The sequence below is a fragment of the Vicugna pacos genome, chromosome 2 (assembly GCF_048564905.1).
Source record: "Vicugna pacos chromosome 2, VicPac4, whole genome shotgun sequence".
NCBI lineage: Eukaryota > Metazoa > Chordata > Mammalia > Artiodactyla > Camelidae > Vicugna > Vicugna pacos.
The window spans coordinates 92,791,028-92,801,603 of record NC_132988.1 but is presented as its reverse complement, the minus strand read 5'-3'; the positions used below and the strand labels follow the sequence as shown (position 1 = coordinate 92,801,603).

Below are 10,576 nucleotides of genomic sequence, written 5' to 3'. Positions count from 1 at the left end.
TGATTTTAGGTTATTTGCTTCCTTCCCTCACTACTACCTCATCTGTTAAAAAATGTGTGTTTGTGTGAGAGAGAGAGAGAAAGAGAGAAAAAAACCAAAGAGAGATTTCCAGGAAAGGAAGAAAGTTAGATGGCTGTCCCTCAACACCTCCTCCTCCAACCCCATCAAGAAAATCCCCTCTGAGATTAAATTTTATGTGCAGATGTGAGGTGTGTAAGAGGCAATAGGAAAAACCACTTCTCACTGTCAGGAACAGGAGGCAGCGCGAAGCCTGACTCTATGAGAACATGACAAACTACACCTACAAACACACTGAGAGCAAGTCCCTCAGAAGAGGCGGAGGGGCAGCCTGGGAGCCAAGGGGAGAAGGGGTTTCTGTGGGCAATACCCTTTCCAGCACCATCCAGGACAGGGTGGGAGAGCTTGGGCTGCAGGCACACCCCGTCTGCCCTCACCGTGCATATGTATGCTCTTTTGTGGAGAAAGTGCACAAGGCCTGAGGCCCTGAACTTACAAAGCACACCTGTGGTGTCTCTTGCTTTGTTTCCCAAAGGGCAGAGTCCCCCCTTCTCCTGGAGGTGGAGGGGGCTGCCCCTGTACACAGCTGTCCTTGCCCAACTCCTCTGCTTCTCAAGGGGCACAGGGACCCTTGGAAACCACTGGATCCCTTGCTGGAAGTACAACCATCTTTGAACTCTTTGCTGCCCCTAATCTTTTAGACTCTCGGATGAGGAAACTCTGTTCTGAATTTTCTGAGTCACACCTGAAGCTGATCTTCACCTCTGCATTAAACTGTCCTAACGGAGCAGCGTCCTGGGGCCGCACACGCTGTACTAATGCCCTGGCACACCATCCCCTACGTGCGTCCTGGGGTGGCTTTCAGTCGACATTTTCATGAGATGAAATCAGCCGCCACGGAGGAAACAAGTAAGGAACCGCCTCGCAGGACTTGTGGCTGGCTGCGTTCAGCCGAAGGATGGCTTTCCACTGGAGTCGGATGTTCTCCTGTAAGAATCTAGGCAATGAGTTTCTCTTCAGTCTCAGCACCAGGAAGCCAGGACGCCCTCACCATCCTGAGCATCCTGAGCGGCGCACTCGTGTTTGTTCAGTAGGCCTGCAGCTTTCTGTGTGGTAGCGTTTGCTGCTTCACGCCGGTGGCTTAAATGTTTAGAACTCCGCGGCATTTTCATTTTCTCTATCACCCTCGTCCCTGGTTTTAGCTTAATCTTTGCCTTCATTTCTTTTGGCCTCATCATTCCATTTCTTTTTTTAAATTTGTCTTATCATGCTAAGATGTATGTATTTTTATAAGCTGCCCTCAGTCAACCCAAACGAGAGGTAAATAAATAAAATATCCAGCAGATATATGTTCTGCTTACCTAATAACACCATGATGGTGATTTGGCTTTCCTTGGAGAATTTTCTAGAAGGAGCTCATCAGAGGGCTCAGGATCTCACCTGCCAGATTGAGTTCTTACTGCACATTAACAAACTGATGCCTGGGTTTACACAAGAGTCTCTTGTGGACCTAGCAGCTGCGTAGCCATCTCTGTGGCTCACTTGCGCTGTTTATCCCTGCTATCACTGCCCAGCAGACAATGTCAGTACTCTTTCACTCCCTTGAACATGCCAAGCTCTTCCCACCTCAGGGCCTTTGCACATGCGATTGCCTTTGTTTGGACTTTCCTTCATTCTACTCTCCTTAGGCTCCTCTTTTTCATCATTAGAGCAGTAGAGTCACGTTAGAATGACCGGGGAGTTAACACTGATGCCCAGGCCCCAACCCATACAAATCAAACTAGAATCTCTGGGGGTGGGGCCTAGGTACTGGTTATTTCTTAAAAACTTCTCAGCCAGGGCTGAGGTTCACAGCTTCAAGTCTCATCTTAAATGTCAGCTGCACAAAGAGGCCCTCCTTGACCACCCCTGGGACATAGACACTGTCTTGCTCTCTAGCTCAGCTTCTTCTCTGACTCCTTTGCAACAGCTATTGTAATTTGTAATGATTGCATTTGTATGAACGTTTTTGGTCTTCCCCCACTAGGATGTAGGTGCTGCAAGCACAGGGAGTATGTCTGTCTGTATGTCTGTATGTCTGTCTTGGTCTGTGTGCTTCTCTTCAGTTCACAGGATCAGGCACATGACAGGATTCTGAGTCTGCAATGATGAGGCTGGCCCTGAGATGATACATGTGGGTCTGCAGGGCCTCCTGGAAGCCAGCCAAGGCTCCCTGGAATATTTTGAGAGAATCTATGTCAACATCTAATGGTTATTTTAACCAGCCAAAGATTGGACACATGCTGTTCCTTTCACCTGACTCTGGGGTCTCAGGATTTTTTGAGTGAGATCTGTAATTAGGTCCTGACTCATGGTATCTCCTTTATGCCCACATCTTTCGCCCCTGCTTGATTTAGGCCATGACAAGTGAGAGATTCCGTCTCGTTCACCCTTGTGTGCCCTCCCCAGCCCCAGCACCCAGCACTGGGTCTTGCTCATAGCAGGGGCTCTATAAATGCCTGTGGACTTGATGGAGTTGATTTTTATCTTTATGGCATGTAGGCATTTGACCAAGATTTCACCCTGGGAGGGAGCATTTACAGTTATTCAGAGATTCGAGGCATAGGGGAGTGTGACCACATCATGAAAGTTAAATTTGTTTGTGTAGGCAACTCATCCATAATCTAAACAGGTGCAGATGGTCTCTACACCTGCATTGCACCGAAGGACAGAACAAGTACATTTGTGTTTGGAGGCAAATAACGAAACTCCGAGGAGTCTGAAAACAACTCACAGTCGCGTACCGCAAACACACATGCTGGTCTATCAAAGGGCAAACGCGGGACGGGGCTGCCCGAGTCCTCACTGGGGCTGTCTGTCCTTTGCAAGTCATTACTTAGTAGTTATTAATAAAGCAAAGCAAACCGCCTACCTACCATTTCCCTCCATAGTCAGTGTGTTCACCAAGCTGACATGTCATTTCTAAAGTGCTTTTTAACTAAGCTTAAATTAATCAAGACCAGTCTGTAGTGTGGCCTTACAGCCTTTTTTTTGTTTTTCTCCCTGATTCATTTCACTTCCTTAAGGAATCATCTTAGTTTTTCAATCTTCCTTTCTTCAGTTTTACATAGGTGATTTGCTGGTGGGAAATGGGGGACAGGGGAGAGGGAAATGGTTCCAAGGGAGAGGATAAATTCAACACAAACCCAACCATGCAGCAAAGGCCTTTTTCTACCTCTTTTCTGGGAGAGTTTTCATATTGTCATGGCGAGATACGCACGTGCACACACACATACACACACACATACACACACACACGCACACACACATCACTAAACCCACACAAACGAAACCTTCTTTTTCGGCGAAGCCAGCTACAGGAAATTGACTTCTGCACAGGAACTTGCTAATCCTTTTTGTCACATTCGGATTGTTCCTGCTGCCTCAGTCGCCGCTCACACTAAACCCAACCACTGTGGGTTGGAGTCTCCACTGGCCCAACTCTCACGATTTAACATCTTCCAACGTGAGTTGGCTATATTCATGAGGAGGAAGGAACTGTCAATCCTAGAAGGAAATTAAAGCTGTGGAAGGCCTTGCGCTGCTTTTGCTTTTACTTACCTGCTCCGAACAAATTGGACTTCCGGAGTCAGTCATTTTAGTGTCAAGAAATTTCTTTGGCACTCTATAACAGGTAAGACTTTTACTTCTTTAAAAATATTTCTTCAGAGTCAAAAGAAATCTTTCCGAATTTATTTAGCTTTTATTATAGGCTAAACATAGCAATTACCCTGTTCTGCCTTTTGTAAAGTATGGGGAAGGGGGGTTTGCTCTGATACCCAACTACCACCTTCCGCAAGTCCTAACAAGATGCATAGTTTTTGAAACATTAAAAGTTATAGTAGTTGGCTCTTTGGTTTTCCAGATATTCTCCAAGAGAATTCATATGCTTGTGACTGCTATGACTTAGCTCAAATATTTGGGTAGTTTAAATATCTCCCTGTTTGATGAAGTAAATCTAAAGATTCTCTAAGTTGTACAAATATGAGTTTTAAAAATTTCTAATTCAGAAAAGAAACAGAACCAAAATCCACATGATACAGTTTCAGATCTGGAATTTCTAACTTGTTCATTTCACCTATTCCCAGTGTAAAATTTCTAAAGGTGGTATATGATGTATAAGTATATATTTTTAAATTCTATTAAATTTGGTTTTTGAGGTGGTTTGATTTGGAGACATGCTGTGAGGTACCAGTCAGTAGCCTGGGTCTAACTAAATAAAGTTTGGGAAATCACTGGGTTTGGGTTTTTTTCCCCACTAAATTAAAGCTGCCATTGAAATACTCAACTAAACAACAAGTAGTCGATAATCACATATTCATTCTAAGCTAGTGCTGTGGAGGATATGAGAAATGCAAAGAATTCTCTATTTTGAAGGACCTTCTAATCTAGTAGTTGGGGTAAGAACTAAAATTCAGGAGGTACTACAAGATGGGAATTAAGGGTCACGTTGGGTGGCTGTAGGCTGTAAGAGTTATAGGAGTTCGGAGAATAAGATTTGAGGGTAGGCTGGAGTTGTCTGGAAGACATGGGCCTTGAAAAGATAAGAGAATTGAGTCGATTGAGAAGGAGGACTGTGTGGTCAAAGGCACAAAGGCGAGATGTACTGGGAGACAACCAGTCTAGTTGAGGAGATTGGCCTGAGAAAAGAAGAAAGTTAGTTTTACACATGGGCAGAAAATAAGCTTGGAAAATTAAGATGTAGACAGATTATGGAGGGCCTTGAGAGGCTGCTGAGGAGAAGAGGCTCTATTCAGTGGTTTTCTGGTCTCTTTGGGCCATCAGGCTCTTCTTCCTCCACTTTCGCAGCTCCAGCAGAATTCCATGTTGGGGGTTGCCTGGGGGTCCTCCCTCCTCATGCTTGGGGCTGCATTGTGCATCTCCGTGTCTGTGACCCTTCACCTCCCTCTCCCCACTCTCTCCCTGAGTATACCACCCATGCCGAGAAAGCCTTGTGTGGCTTGGGGTACCTATAAGACCTCCATTTCTGGGTACTACATTTTAAGGAGGCCTTTCAATCATCCGGTAATTAAAATGGCTTTCCTCTTGGAAGGACAAGTTGGCTGTCCAATTACAGGCAAGTCTCTACTCTTCAAACACCAGAACAAGAATTCCATGAACTATGTATGGTTTCCTTTGCGTGTCTGAATGAGAGGTTGTGGATTTGCTTCCGCTCCTTTCCTAATGATTCGGAGCACTTTTTTTTTTTTTCCTGAGCCAAGAAATATCTGTGTTCACGTAATAACAAAGATACAGCGTGGTGAATAAGAACCTAGACTTTGGAGCCAGATTGCCTTGTGTTGAATCCTGGTGCTCTTGCTTCTGATCTATGAGAACCTCAGACATGTTACTTAACTTCTTCAATCCTCAGATATTAAAAATCAAAAATCTGTAAAGTAGCTCTAACAATAACCAGAAATATCTACTCCAGAGGGTTGTTGTAGGGATAAAATGAGATAAAAATATGTAAAGCATTTAGCCTAGTGCCTGGCATAAAATAAACTCTCAGTAAATATAGCTATTATGAGTCTTACCAAGGCTGGGAACATTAGAATGAAGATAATATATGGTCACCGGCTTGGGAACAAGATATCTGTAAAGTGACTTTTGTAATTCCAGTAAAGTGGGGGTGAAGGTAGAGGCTGGGGATTAATATTTTTGGAGCACCAAGCATGGATTAGGCACAGGGCTGGATGTTTTATAGCAAAAAATGCATATGAAAAAAGGAAAACAAGATTAGAAATTGATTTTTTAAGCCTTTCCATAGCAAATTCTCACTTAGAGGACAACTCTCTGAGTGACTGCTGTGTTATTTGTGGACATCTGTGGATAATGCTCTCTGAATGCTCTGAGTGGAATTATAGAGTACTTGGAGTTAGAGGCAAGAGGGTGACGCTTCTTCCTTGGCCAGTTTAAGTTAAATTATTTATTTTATGTTATATATTTTAATTTTAGTGTTAACAAGGAACAGCTAAAAAAAAAAAAACACTTCTATTCAGGAGTTGGGACCGTTTTGACAATAAATAACCAAAGTGCTTATTTGGGTTCTGGATGCTTGGGTGTGGGTGAAAGCCAAGATTAAAAAGCACCCTGCTTTCCTGTTCCACTCTGTTTTCAGATCATAGATTCTTTAGGATTAGTAAGTGGCCTTTAAAAATGCAAATATGATTTATATGCTCATTATTCAGAGGACTCTCAATTATACATGTAGATTACTTTGGTCAAATCATAATACTGTTTTTCTTTCTAGAGCCCCACTAATGTCATGAGGGAGGAGATCTGGGGGTTCTTTGTATGGAAGGGGGTGGACACAAGTCAGGATGGGGCGGCAAAGTGGAGTCTGCTGGCAGGCAGCAGGGCAGTATTGAGTCTGGGTTGGGCAGTGAGAGCAAGGGGGTGCGGGTGGCAGAGATGGAAAGGGTGAACAGAGAGAGGGCAAGGTGCCAGAATTAAGGCTGCCCCTCTGTGGCTCTTCAGTCATTTGACTCCAGCAGTTGCTTGACTGTCCTGAGTAACTTCTCGATGCCTTAAATAAGACATTGTCATACTGTTGTTCCCTGGATGTGGACCACAGTTCAGAGATGGTTTGATTTGTCTGGTTCTGGCCTAGAATCGTAGTTCCTTTAGCTGGCTGGACATCAAAACCCCTTGGAAAGCTTTTCAAAAATACCAATTCTCATGTATCACACCCAGCCCTGGAGTGGGGTCCAGGAATCTGTATCATAAAAATGCAAATGTTTTTCTTCCAGGTGACTTGTTGTTGTTCTACAGGTGAGCATCTGGGAGCCATTAATCCAGAACTCTTCTACCAGGGCACCAGGCACTGAGATGGTAAGTTGAGTAAGTGTTGAAATGAGGTAAAATGATCTTCCTTCTATTATGAATAACAACGTCACACAAAAACATTTTCTTTTGTTTAGAATTTATCTCTTAGGAGAATTCCTGGGAGTGGGATGATTCAGTCAAGGATGTGAGCATGTTTAGAGTCTTTGTCAACTGTACTTACATTTTAACAAGCAAATGTGGGGTGCCACTTAAAAATTCTAAAGTGTTCTATACATGTAGAGGCTATTCAGTAGTACTCAGAGAAAGCCCAAATAAAAGAATTTGCTTTCCTGGGAAGAAATGCCAAACCACTCTATGTCTCTTTTTCAGTAAAACAGAAAACTAATAAATTACTTTTAGAAGAAAAATTCCAAGCATTACAGAATGCTCGATTGCTTATTAGAGCATAAGTTAGAGTCTTCTTATCACTACACTTGTTTCTTGTAAAGTTGAAGTCAGCAGTGACCTCTTCCCCATTTCGTAGAAAAGAAAACCAAGGAAGAGAGTGGTTAACATGGTTCTCATCACATTTGCCATGAGAACTATATACAGTCATCCATTCATTGTTTGAGTAAATCAATGGGTGAGTAGTTGTTATAGGTGATCCATGGAAACACACTAGTAAAATGAACACATGAAGCGAGTATTGTCCGAATTGGGGGAGGATGGGCAGAATTAATTGATCCAGGTAGACCTCCTGCTCTATCTTTTTTTGTATTATGTTTTATTCATTATGTGTTATCATAATCTGCTAACTGAAAAGCATGGTTATTGCTTGTGACACAGATGGAATAAGATGAATTTTCAATGACTTCAATGTAAAAAAAAAAAAAAAGATATGCTTTTGCAAAATACCAAGTAAGATATATCCAGCGGTGTGCAGGAGCCTACCTGTATTTGCTTGCAAGAGCTGATGGTAATATTTCCAGAAATTTCACAAGCCAGTGGTTAAACACAATCACTATTGAAAATTTAAAAAAAATTCTATAAATCACAATTACATTAATTATATTAAAAATAAAGGTAATACCCAAAACTCATTACTTCCCAATTATTTACCACATTTGACTATTATCTATGCTCTTGAAGTTAGCTACTCCAGATTATCTGTGTGAAAGAAATATTATACAATGGCATGCTATTAAGCATCTCTTTCCAACTCTGCATTGTGGTGTCACATTTGTAACCTGAAACTGGCCATGGTAGGACTATTTACACCACAAAAATTGGCTAACACTGTAAATTAGGCTCTCCACACTTTTTTTTTTAAGGCAAGGCTATTAAGTAAACATTTAGCAGCATATCACTGAGGAAATGTGTAAAATACAATCATGGCAACTTGGCAATATGTGTCAAGAGCCATTAAAATGCTCATATACTTTAATCCATTAATTCTACCTCTGGAAATTTATCCTAAATAAATAATTTAAAGAAGGAAATAATAACATGACAAACACATTCACTGCATTGTTATTATACCAGAAAAATCTGAAAATATTAAGCAAAAGTGATTCTGGCAGCACTAACTTCATGGAATATTTTGTGGTCATTACAGGTCATGGTTATAGTTAGGATAGTTATGAAGATATATTTGATGTGATGTTGAGTTAGAAAATCAGGACTAAAATTTGCACTTACATTCTGGTTTCATTTTGAATGAGGATTAAACATGTGTGTAAAAAAATGAAAGCTTTTGGTGTGTTAGAACGGTGAAATAGTAGAATTTTGTTCTTACTTCATGCATGGTAGGTGTGGTGTGTGTGCATTAAAAAATGTGGAGAAAGCCTGTAGATAAGTGATCTTAAGTAGTTTTAATATTTAAAGGGAAGGCTTTGAGGAGTTTTGTGGACCAGATGAGGCTTGCTTTTGCCATGTAGATGTGGACAATGAGTCCCTGGGGAGGGTACAGTAAAGGGAGTTAGGATCCTGGCAGGCTGGAGTGGTGGATGCTAAGGAGGTTTCATTAGGGCCACTCAGGAAGAAGAGATTGACTGTGTATGAGAAAATAGTTCTTCTAAATCACAAGTTCTCACATTTTAGTGTGTTTAAGAGTCACCTGGATGGATGGGGTCCATGGTAACAAAAGTGGCTTCCATCTCCATGGATTCTGATCCAGTTGGTCTGGAGGCCAGCAGGAATATGCATACTTAACAAATACTCCCATCTCATAAAGATTCTGATATAGACGGTCTGCAGATCATCCTCTGAGGAATACTTCTGGATTAAAGTTAATAATTTGGGTTGGCCCAGGGAACGTGTATCTATGTGTGTGTGTGTGTGTGTGTTTGTGTGTTGAGGGGTGAGCCTGTTACCATGAGGCTTAGGATCGAAGGGCTTACGATGTAAAAGAGATGTGACGACAGAGAAAACCAAGACCAGACAAGTTATTGTGTTGAATCTGTAGAAAAAAAACTAAAAACAGGAGGCTGTACTTGTAATACTTCCTTAAAGGGGAATACAGTTTGCGCCACAAAATTCTCCTCTACTGTTAAGTAACTGCTGTCAAGTATTTGGAAGTAGCTGTAAACAGGGAAACTACACAGGGGAAGCACAGAGATAAACGGTCATAGGGAGAGTCAAGGACCCATGAATACTTTATATCAAATCACTGGGAGGTGGTAATCAAGAATGAACCTGAGATATGCGGTGCTACACTCAGAACACATTTGGGCCTTGGTGTATGATAATATCATGTTAAAGAGGGATAGGAGTCTAATTTTTGATGAAATGTAGTACTTTATGTATAGAACTATAGCACTCAAAGTAGTAATAACAATTAGACACATGCTGTGGCAACAACTTATGTACCACAGAACAAACATGTTGGAAGTAAATATTGCAGTAGCAGAAGCCATGGTCCCGAGACTACGTACTCCCCCTGGCTTTAGAACTTTAGTGATAGTGGTAAGCTCTCAAATCACCTTTAACATCTTGGATTCTTACACCTTTACACTGAAGGTTCATTAACTTCAAAAAAGGTTTCATATTCTCTATCATCGGGGTCGCTAATCTCTTGGGACATGACCTGATAAATCAAGGACAAATCAACAGTATTCCTGAGCTTGGAAGGCATAACTGAATGTCTGTTGGATGTGCAAGGGCCCAGCACCCGAAGTCAGACCTCTTTCTACCAGCATCTGCTGACTGTCCTGTTCCCCACTTAACAGGGCTTTGCATGGACTAATTGGCTCACACTTCAGAGCAGTGTTTCCTAATCACTTTTTTGGCCGCAGATTCCTTTGAGAATCTGATGAGCACCAAAGACCTTCTCCCTGAGAAACAGCACATGTCCAGGGACATGCACGTTTACCATACACTTTTAAGAGATTTAGGGATCCTGTAAATTGTACCTGCCAACTTTCTGTAGTCCAAAATCACATTAAGAAATCTTGCCTCAAGGCTATCAGTACAGCAGAGGGAGACTTGCAGGGGTTGAGAAAGTTCTGGTTATTGCTGATGTCAAATTTAGTTGCTAAAGACAAATACTGACTCTCCGGTTGATGGCGAACATGACGACAAGATGGCGGATAGTGTGTCATTTTACAGCACTGCATGCTTACGTTGGGTAAACATGCAGGGCTAGAGCTGGTTCTTCTCAGAGTACATAAGATGAATGTTCTAAGTCCTAATTCTGAATTCTCTTATGTGAAGCCAGGATCAGTTCCCATTTGAGAAAACAGTCTCTAATTCTACT

The 10,576-nt window shown here is 42.0% G+C and overlaps 1 protein-coding gene across 2 annotated transcripts in view; it reads left to right on the top strand.

Annotated features, from left to right (window-relative positions):
• Positions 1–3,456: 3,456 nt before the first annotated feature.
• The window catches only part of RHOH (ras homolog family member H), a 37,850-nt gene continuing 30,730 nt past the window's right edge, over positions 3,457–10,576 (top strand). The window contains exons 1-2 of one of the 2 annotated variants that reach the window (XM_072973868.1): positions 3,457–3,691; positions 6,829–6,888. The gene's annotated coding sequence lies outside the window, so the exon portion shown is untranslated. Of the gene's footprint in view, positions 3,692–6,806; positions 6,889–10,576 lie in introns of both variants that reach the window. The other variant, XM_072973867.1, reaches the window with a different exon arrangement.